This window comes from Miscanthus floridulus, chromosome 9 (assembly GCF_019320115.1).
Source record: "Miscanthus floridulus cultivar M001 chromosome 9, ASM1932011v1, whole genome shotgun sequence".
Lineage (NCBI taxonomy): Eukaryota > Viridiplantae > Streptophyta > Magnoliopsida > Poales > Poaceae > Miscanthus > Miscanthus floridulus.
In genome coordinates this window covers 33,389,540-33,400,431 of record NC_089588.1, presented here as the reverse complement: position 1 = coordinate 33,400,431, position 10,892 = coordinate 33,389,540, and positions in this window count along the sequence as shown.

Genomic DNA, 10,892 nt, shown 5'->3' with positions numbered 1-10,892 from the left:
CGGCCTGCCTTCCCAAGCTAGCGGCCCTTAAACTTAGCTTGTTTGCTGGTCGCGACAAGCACACTTTAGCCTAAACAAATCGAGTATTGGAGTGTCCGACTACTCGCCAGCTGGCAGACGGACAAGCTTTACCTACAGTCTACAGACCTGATCGACCGTTTTATTTGCTGGGCATGGCGCCTGCATGCAGTGATTCTTTCCGAGAAACACCGCTCAATACTATAGTACTAGGGCATAAGGACATGCATGTGAAGGGCGTGACGAGAGATAAAAATCCAAGGCACTGGCTAGCGTCGGCGCCCGAGTAACCTGCCTGCCACATCTCTCCAACTTACTCACCACCTTATCAGTGCCTCCGACAGACTAATCACCTTAAGGGCTTAGCCGGTTCATCTCTAATCCAAGAAGATTACAGGAAATTGGTGGGGATTTTAAGGTGTAGGGATAAAATCTCTCACAATCCCCTCTCAATCCTCTCGGATTGGAGCTAACCGAACAAGCCCTAAAGGTTTATTTGCAAGTTAAATTGTCAAATTGTTGTAAGTTTGACCAAATTTATAAAGCCCTAAAGGTTTATTTCCATCCAAGATTTTTTGAAAATTTTAAAATTTCAATCTTAACTAGGGAAATTTAAAATAAATATTTGATACTCTAAACAACTTTAAATAAAAAAACAATAGACTACAAACTCGTAGATACATAGGGTGTGTTTGGTTCCCGTTCAATTCCAAGCCTGCCTAGTTTTCTGAGTCCGGCTAGACTTAACTAGCTTGGCACAAACCAATAGTCACCTATTTGGTTGGAGTGATTGCTCAAGCCTGACTAAGTTTTGGTGTGTTTGGTTGTTTGCTTTGGCTTGAATAGAATCACCATATCCTAAGACCGGTAAGGTTACCACATTGAAGCATTTAGCGAGCACCTTCCACCGGCGCCATGGCCACGGGTGCATCTCCGACGAGGAGCTCGAGCACAAGATGCGAGCACCTCCATGAGCGAGGAGTTTGTGGCGAGGAGCTCATGGCAAGCACCCCCTTGGGCGAGGAGCTCGTGGCGAGGACCTCCATGCGCATCTCCGGCGAGCACCTCCATGCACATCTCCGGGAAGGAGCTCGTGGCGCATCTCCGGCGAGCACATCCTTGAGCGTGCATTTCCGGCAAGGAGGTCTTCCCGCATCTTAGTCGTTCGCGTGCAGGCGAGGAGGAGGAGGAGGAGGATGGCGGCGGTCATGGCGCGCGTGGAGGTTGTGCACAAGCAGGGATGGAGAGGAGGTGATCTTCCGGCGGGCAAGGGCGAGGAGGCGCTGGTCCTCTGGCGAGATCCGACCATGGCTTGCACCAAGGGGAGAGGAGAACGGTGGCGACCAGGGCTAGCTTGTCCTCCGGCGAGCTCCAAAGCTCCTCTCGGGCGGTGAAGCGAGCCTGGGCGCAAGCCTTGCTACGGGGAAATGGGCACCCCCTTGTTTCCACTTACCCTAGCTTGATGGTGGTCGGTGGCTTCACAGGGCCTGGCCTCGGGCTTCAAATAGGCAACCAAACAGCCCACATGGTGGCTTGCTAGAGCCTGGTTGGGGTTGGCCGTCTAACCAAACAGACCCATTGGGGGTGATCGACAACTACAACTTTGGCATTAACATGTGAACATTTAAGGTTGTTTAAAAATTCTAATTTTTAAATTTCAAAGTCTAAGAACCTAAAACACATATTTGATACTCTAAATAACTTCAAAATAAAAAACTTGTCAACTACAAAGTTATAGATTGTATTGACAACTACCACTTTGGTACAGAGTATGATAACATCTATGATTGTATGAAAATTCTAAATTTTAAATTTCAAAGTTTGAAAACTTAAAACAATTTTTGGACTCCAAATAATTTCAAATAAAAAACTTATCGACTACAGAGTTGTAGATAGTGTCGGCATCTAAGACTTTGGTATGAGTTATTTTTTATGTAATGATTTCTAGAGGCATGCCACTTAAGAATGCCGCCTCTTTTAATCGATTTCTAGAGGAGAATGTCCATCTCTATTAATAAATCAATTAACAGAGGCAGGTGTCTTCAGGCGACCACCCCTATAAATACTTAGATTACCTTTGTAAATGATTAATAGAGGTTGGGGGTTTGCCTGAGACCTGTCTAACCATTTATACTGGTCAATGGTGGCTCCTAAAAGTATCTGTCTCTATTAATCAAGGAGCCTACTCGACCTGAGTTCCCACTTCTCTGCAAAATAGCCCTGCTCCGATCCAAGCACCACCATTTGAAAGCAATAAACGGCGCTCCTTAGCTCATTTGCAAAGGATGGAAAACGACAAAAACACTGTAACATGACTGGTAAGCCAGACTGATAAGTTCAAGCGAACATGACGAAGAACCATTCAAGGCGAAGCCTTGACACTATTCCACTTAAAAAATAGGAAAATAAATTTTAAGTGAGAGCTAGGGAGGAGTGGAGCGTAATTTTGAGTGACTTTAGGATTAGTATTCTGTTATCTCTGATACTTTGTACCAGGCACTTCGATCTTGGATTTAGATTATCAATAATAATGATAGTGGATAATTTATATACAAATTTGGACGAATAGCTAAGACAATATTTTATATGCATAAGATGGTCCAAATTTTAAATTTTTAGAATAGGATGAAGAAATGGAAAACTAGTATTGATTTTATTGAGGAATGAAGCTTATCAAAGAAATTAAATACTATTTTGATTTGGCATCATTATAAATTTCATAACTACTCATAAGACGTTTTGACTTTTCTAGATTCATGGCTTTTGCTATGCACTTAGATAAATATTATGTCTAGATGCATAGTAAAACCAATATGGGAGTATTTTGAAATGTCAAAACGTCTTATAATTTGGAACGGAGGGGGTACTTCATAGGAAAGGGAAAAAAGAGGATGACAGAAAGACAACAATAGTTTTAAATGAACAAAAATAATAAAGAAATATATGGTTGTCCGCACCGATAGATGCAATTTAGTTAAATAAAGGGATGACTACTATAACCAAACAAATAAAAGCACTATTTAGAAAAGTTAATTTATGAAAAAAAATCCAAATGTTATATGACAAAAATGAAAAAAAAAACCTAGCTCGCCCTATTTGCGTGGACCTCCTTGTTAGTTATACCCTGTTCGCTTGATCGTATCAGCCATGCTTATCAGCCATGATACAGTGTTTTTCTCTCACAACAAAACAGCATCAGCCGGCTTATAAGCCATAGAAACGATCAAGCGAACATGGTGTATATATAAAAGCAGCTGCATCGTATACTCATAGGCCAGTGAGCGGTTAGGCCGTGACATTATGGTTTCATATATGTAGTTCATTAATTAACCTAAGTAAGGGAAGCACTTCAACTAGCGTGTCTGCTACACTCCCTGCTTTTCGGAAACCTAACCAAAAGCATAAGTCTAATCCTTAAATATTTTCTTCTAAAAAGTTTGTTAATCATACTTCTGGCCAGAGCTTGTACACGGTATCTTTGCACAAAGTTAATGATGTAGATTGTTGTCTACACATCTTGCACACACGTAGTACCACGGCACAACATTTGTTTTCCACGTATTTAACTAGGTGAATTTTGGTTGTTGGTGTAGCCACCCTGCGGTGTCGGAACGTGCCCCGATGCATGAAATGAAATACACAAGCATAAGATCGGTCTCAGTGGAAATTTTATCCGTATTTAATAAATTGTCATGTAGAAATTTTGATGACATGGCACCATATTTAAGAAGAGAGAAGAAGTGAGTTTCATGAAGATGAAACTCTTCTGGCATAGTTACCGTCATAAAATTAAATATCTATAAAACTATAGAATGAAACTATACATCGAGAGTGGTTCTTTCATTCTAGTTTAATTGCATTTTATTTGATGTGGCATTGTTGAAAACAACGCCATGAAACTCCCTATTGAGACTGACCTTAGGTAAGCATCATTACAAAGCCTGTATGCATCTTCCTTAATTAGGGAAGGACCCAAGATGGTGCATCAGTAGTACTACTATAAGCTACTCTCTCCGTTCTAAAAAAATAAGTGTCGGTCTCTCTTCCCGAAAAGTCAAGCGCTTTTAACTTTTACCAAATATATACAAAAAATATTAATATTTAGAGTACATAATTAGTATCATTAGATAGATCATTGAATCTATTTTCATAATAAACTTATTCAGAGATACAAATGTTGCTAGTATTTTCTATAAATCTGGTCAAACTTAAGAGCACGAATACCATGGCAACACTTATTTTGTGATAGAGGGATTAATGTTTTTAGTGATTAAAAATGTGAAGAACTTATTGGTATCGGAGATTTGTTGTACTCCCACCGTCCCCAAATCCAACTATCATAAGTTTGGCAAAATTGATATGAAAAAATAACAATATCTATAACATAAAATGAGCACATTATAAAAATATATTATATGGTATATCTAATGATACTAATTTGATGTCATAATTTTTGACAGTTTCTTTAATAAAATTCGTCAAAGTTTAAAAGTTTGATTTAAGATAAATCTAGAAATCTATTTATTCAGGAACAGAGGAAATACGAAGAGCAGATACACAAATTTTAGGAAGGGTTGAGGCAAGCAATGATGGGTCGGCTGGTGGGGGTCCGTGGGGAGGTCTTTAGAAGAGAGTGCGAGGAAGCTCAGGCTGTGCCTCTCCCTCTCATGTCTTCTGCTCATGCCTTTCACATGCATGTCTAAAGCGCTAATTTTCTTATTATCGTCCCGGAAAAGAATAACCGAATCCACGCGGCATGCCAGCGAATAAACCTGTGAAGTCGGTACATAAAGCTGGTGGATTGTACGTGCTGACTGCCGAGTAGGACACTCGATTGGTTTAGCCAAAATACGCATCTCGCGACCATCAAATAAACTAACACATGCGCAGCTGGCAGTACAGGTTAGAGGCAACGAGAGATCTATCGTCGGGACACACGCACTTTTACAAAAATAATTTTATGAGGCAGGTCTCATAACTAATAAAGTCGAATATTTTTCAGAGTCACCTCTGTAAAATGGTCATGCGAGTCTCAGAACCTTTGTTCCATTATCTTAAAAAAATGTGAGTCTCAGACAGAATGTTGGTCTCTATTAATCATTTATAGAACCGGGTATGCGATGGAGACCATCTATGTTAATCGACTATTTATAGAGACACTCACTTTATTAGGATGCCCGTCTCTGTTAGGGCCGCCTCTAAAATTTATAAAAAACGGTGAATGGAGGCGGCAAGCTTAAAAAGCCCCACCTTTATAAAAAAGTCATTCAAAAAAATTATAACATTTTCATATGAACTTAAATAAAGATAAACTCTATACCCAAATTCATAATAATCAATGCTGACATGTGCACATGGGGAGAGATAGAATTCAAGTTGAAGACCTACAGATCCATCTAAATGCAGCTGTGGTTGGCATGAAAGGGAAAGGAATATCTTATGCAGGAGAATTGAGCTGTATATATTCCAGACATAGATATTCCGTGAACACAAGGAAAGACTAGCCTAGTCGCTTTATAAGTATATAAAGGGTTATAGCCAATTGATAAATCCAATCGAACCCAATAATACGGGGGTGTTTGGGACTACACCGCTCGTTTATTTTTATCTTGGTTGCTCGTTTACCATAGTTCCGACGCGAGCGGACTCCTCCCCATATCCACGCCTCTAACGTGAGCGAACACCTTCTCGCGTCCGCGCCTCCAGCCAAGGGCTCCTTCCCGGTGGCGCGACCTAAATCCAGTCCCGACGGTAGCACCTCTTTCGTGAGACACGCTCCGGCGGCTAGGGTCACTCCCGGCAGCACGCAGGGGCAGCCAGGGCCTCTCTCGGTGGCGCGCGTGGTTGGCTAGGGCCTCATCCCTGCAGTGTGCGCAGGGGCGGCCAAGGCCCTTTTCCAGTTGCGCGCACGCAGGGAAGGTCAGGCTCCCTCCCGGCAGCGCACATGGGCGACAAAGGTCCTCTCCTGGCAGTGGCAGCAAATCTGGCACGACTGCGGTGGATCCGATCGGCACGTGCTCTATAACACCCTAGGTGTTATGCAAGGTCATTTCATTTGCATTGACATAAGCATCATGCTCATCTTGTCATGATCATGCATTTTTGCATTTGTTTGATTAATTATTGTTATATGATAGTTTGAAATTTTGAGTATAAATCAAATTTAGGTAACAACAAAATACACAAGTGTTTGAAAACTTAAAGGTCATATAAAAATGATGGAAATAAAAAAGGTAATGAAATAACCCTAAGTTTGGAAAACAATGGCAATGCCATTTTCATCAACTTGTTCTATCCAAATTTCTTAAGTCAAGGGGGTGAACTAATTCACCATTTATTGGTCTAAACTATGAACAATAGCTTAGGGCTGATCTAGACCAAATTAGAGGCCATTTTGATAGCTTAAAAATTCATCAAAAATGTTAAAAATCTTAATCTTGGTTTAATTATTAAACCCTAATGCAAACCTATGTTGATCATCTCTTATCTCTCAAACTAATCACTTTTTGAGTTAAGTCCTGTAATCAACTTTGAACTGTGTTGGGAGTTCAGCAAGTTTTCTTATTGGATCTTGGGCCAAAACTGCTTAGAAAATGGGTCTTGGGCTAACCCAGAACCCTAAACCCAAAATCCAAATGGGAGGGAATGCCGTCGTTCACGGTCACTGCGCGACGTGCTTCATGGCCACGTGGCACCCAAACTCTGCCACCCCGAGCAGCCAGCGCTCGATTGTAACACCCTAAAATTTGCCTTTTTTGAAAATAGGATTAAAATGATTTATTTATGAAATTTGTGCTCATGAAAACATAAGAAAATATTTTTTTATTAAATTAAAATTCATCATAAGGTAGCAACATGTTTGAGCATACATGCCATTGCATTTGATTTATTGGGTTGAGTGGTTTTGATTGAAAATTCAAAATGGTTTAAATTTCTTTTGCAAATGAAATTAAAAATGGCATTGAAATAAAAGAAAAGAAAATTAGAAAATAAAAGAGTTTAAAAAGTTGTAAAATTTATTTTTGGGAGCATACCAAATTTTCTCATTTTTATTTATATTAAAAAGTGTATTTTAAACTCTATTTGAATTTGATTTGGTTCAAAATTGAATTTGGTTTTGAAAACAAAATAGCAAAGAAATTCTTTCCCTTTCCCCAGCTTTCGGCCCAGACGGCCTGCCTCGCTCGTGGCCCGTTTTCACCCGCGTGGCCGTTCCCCGCGTGGCCTTGCTTTCCAGTGCCGTGGCCCATCTCCTCCCACCGACCCAGCTGGCCGTTGGCCTTCTCCTCTCCTCCCCGCTCGGGCCGAAGCCCAGGTCGCCTCACTCCCTCCCGCGCCGCTCTGCATGGCCCAGCTCCACTTGGCCCAAGTCGTGCCGCACGCCGCGAGTCTCCTCCTACTCGCTGACACGCCGGGCCCGCCTATCGAGTGCATCTCCTTCCCCGCATCGTGCTCCAGTCGGACACCTCTGCGTTGCCGCCGTCTGTGTCCGCTATGCCTCGGTGCTGTGCCGCCCAAGCCGCCTCGACCCCCATAAATACCGACCGAGACGCGCCACCTCCCTACTCCGCCCTCGAGCGCCCGCAGCTACCTTCGCCGAGCCGCCTTTGCCCTAGCGAGCTCGCGCCGCCGTCCACCATCGCCCAGCCAAGCACAGCGCCCGCCTTGCTCCTTCTCCGCCGTCGAGGTACCCTTAGGTGAGCTCGCCTCAACCTCCTCTTCCACCCTGTGCCTTTCCCGTTGAAAATCGGGCATCGTAGGCCGTTTTCGAGTCTCGCCGATGTGCTCTGTCGCCAGCCATGGCGCGCCACCGCGCCGGCTACGGTTCTGGCGGCCATGTTTTTTTTTTCATCCGCCCGATTGAGTTTCGACCGTCCATCTCTAATCCGACGGCCCAAAAGCAAAGATACCCCTTCACGTGGCCGTCTTACTAAAGAGTCCCTGCGTTTTTCAATAATAGAACCCACAGTCCAAAACGTCTTTCCGGATTCTGTTTTCTTCTTTTAAAAGCGTATTTTGCTCGGTTGACTTAAAAATACGTTTTCACTTATTTACAGATTTGCCACTGATTTTGTTTTGGCCATAATTTCTCCATTTCAACTCCGATTTGACCCGTTCAAATTGCGTTAGGTTCGTATTTTTGTTGTCTACGTGTTCATACTGCTGTTAAGTATATTCTCAACTTTTACAATTCGAGGTTAGATTTAATCTATTATTTTATTAAAGTAAATCTTGTTTAATTCATATCTTCTACGTTTTAACTCCGTTTTAGTCCATTCAAGTTGCGTTAGATTCATAGCGACGAGATTTACGCGTTAGTAACAGTGGTTACCATGTCGCTATTTCTAGAATTTCATGGTTTAAATTCCAATCTGAATAATAATTATGCAACTGGGTTTTATAAATAAAATATGATTTGTTTTACTTTAGTATTATATTTTAAAACTAAATTTGACTTAAATTATATTATCTATAAAATATCTTATATATGTTTTTATATACTTACAACACATGAAGCTAATAGTTTTATATTTTCTCCCATGAGCAAATCTTTCGGTAGATGTATCTTTTTCACCGTAGCTCCGATTAGCATGCTTTTCACGTTTGTGTGTTCATAGTGATGCGTAGGATCGTATTTCAAACTTTCACTTATTTTTCTATGATTGGTGTGCTGTTCTGATTTAGTTCTATTGTTTGCTTCGTGTATGATTGTATGGATGCTTATGTGTTGCTTTATGATTACGTCCAGTTGGTGAGATATACGTGGTGATCAAGAAGAAGAAGAAAAACATTGAAGATTAAAGCTTACCGAAGGATCGGTGTTTTAAGGCAAGTATAGCATGGGATCATCCTTATTTCCTATTCACCTTTAATCATTTAGTTCATGCTGCATGTGTCTACCTTGACTACCACTAAGGATATCCTAGTCTTTTGTACTTGTGCCTTGATTCCTATGGGGTATTGCATTGGGCAGCTTTGCTAGTGCTCAACTACAACCATGATCTTGTAACTTGACTAATGGAATATGCAATAAACATTAAAATATGACTTTTTAGCAACTTGAAAACATGGGCTGGAGTGTTTAGCTACTTTCTAAATGCTTCAGATTCCTCTCTCTAAGAACTTATCTGTAAGTGATCATAAAGGACTTACAGTACAACCATGCGGACTACATGGCTCTGGTCTTAGTCTAGTACCTTGCTCTTTCTAGTTTGTAGCAGCTTACCGAAAGGGCAATGGAAATAGGAAATAAGAACACAATGGAAACATAGTACAAACATTAATTAGACACTCATACCTTCAAAGAATTGGCAGCCAACAAATTTTTAGTACCATGCTGATATTTCTGCAAAATTATATTACGTGTAATATTAGTTTGTAGTTACATGAATTGTTAGGAAATAGGAAATAGAAATTCTTTTTGGAAGATGTGTCTTATACATTAGCAAGTACAACTGCACTAGCTCCTGTTGACATCTTCTTATTCTGTGGAGCAGATAAAAAGTCACAGCAAGTTAGCTAATAATTTGAAATTTGCATATAACATCAATATATTTCTAAGAGATTATTTACCTAGAAATAAGATGCTTCATGATTTGAGCAATTGAAAGATATTTCCTAGTCCACAACCTTTAATATATGCTAGTTTGATTACAACACTCTGGTCATCAATTTAATAAAATTCATATAACAAAATAAATGACACTGATCACCTTGGCTGTAGTATACTTGTTTTTGTCAAATCTTATATCATTTTGGTTTGATTTGGCCTATAATAAAATCATAAATAGGTGTCAATCTCTGCAAAGTATGTGCTGCTAGAAATAAGTATATGAATTTTTTTCTCGAACAGAAATAAGTATATGAATTAACCTTATGTGCAGCAGAAACTTTATTGGCTTGTACTTTTTTTTCATGATGGGCATTAGCTTCCTTGCTCTACAGTTAGATACAACAAACAATCAGAATAGGTGACTTTAATTACTATACAATGGTAATGAAATAAAATTGAACTATTGAACCATAAGTCTAGTATAAATGAATTTGCATGTTATGTCAAGATATACTAAAATCTCTTTTTCTAGAATGACACACAAGTCAGGAGATTTGAAAGCAATAGATGTAGCATTGGTATCCACAAATACAAACACAATGAATTGCTTTTCATCCATGTTAAGTTATGTGCACTAACCTTATCTTCAGTAGAATAATATTTGTAGTGTGTCCGTTCAACATTAGTAGTTTGCTCCCTCTGTGATGGAAAAGAATAACTAAATTTTCTTTACACAAATTTGGTTGGAGAATCATGCCTATTCAATCATACCATTATACAATTCAATTGATCAACCATGCCAAATTCTTCACTTCGATGGTCACTATATACTCGCTATTGAGAGACAATAGATAATACATCAGAACTAATTATTCAAAAAATAATTTTACATAAAAGATTATGTTCTATTAATGCTCCATAGAGACATATACTTTTCGTTTCGAATTTGGCACATCAGTAGAAAAGCTATCTTGCAATGGAACATCTAAACATTCCTGTGATAAGAAATCAAAATTTTAGTATAGAAAATGATTACTGTAGAGGTTCTATAAATTTACCTGTTGGATATGTCTTTGTTCCAAGATTTTTGTCTTCGGTTGTAATTCTAGTATTGTAGCATCTTGATTTTGGACTTGACGTCCAAACTTTTCCATTTGAAGTCTTAGAGATACAACATCTTCACTCGATTTCTCATCCAACGAAGTCATATTTATATTCTTAAGTTGCTTTGAAGTTGACAGGTCAAAAACTTGACTTGGATTTGGAACAAGTCCTAAGCCATGCACATGACCTAGCTTCTCTTCTCCTAGTACTCTATTTA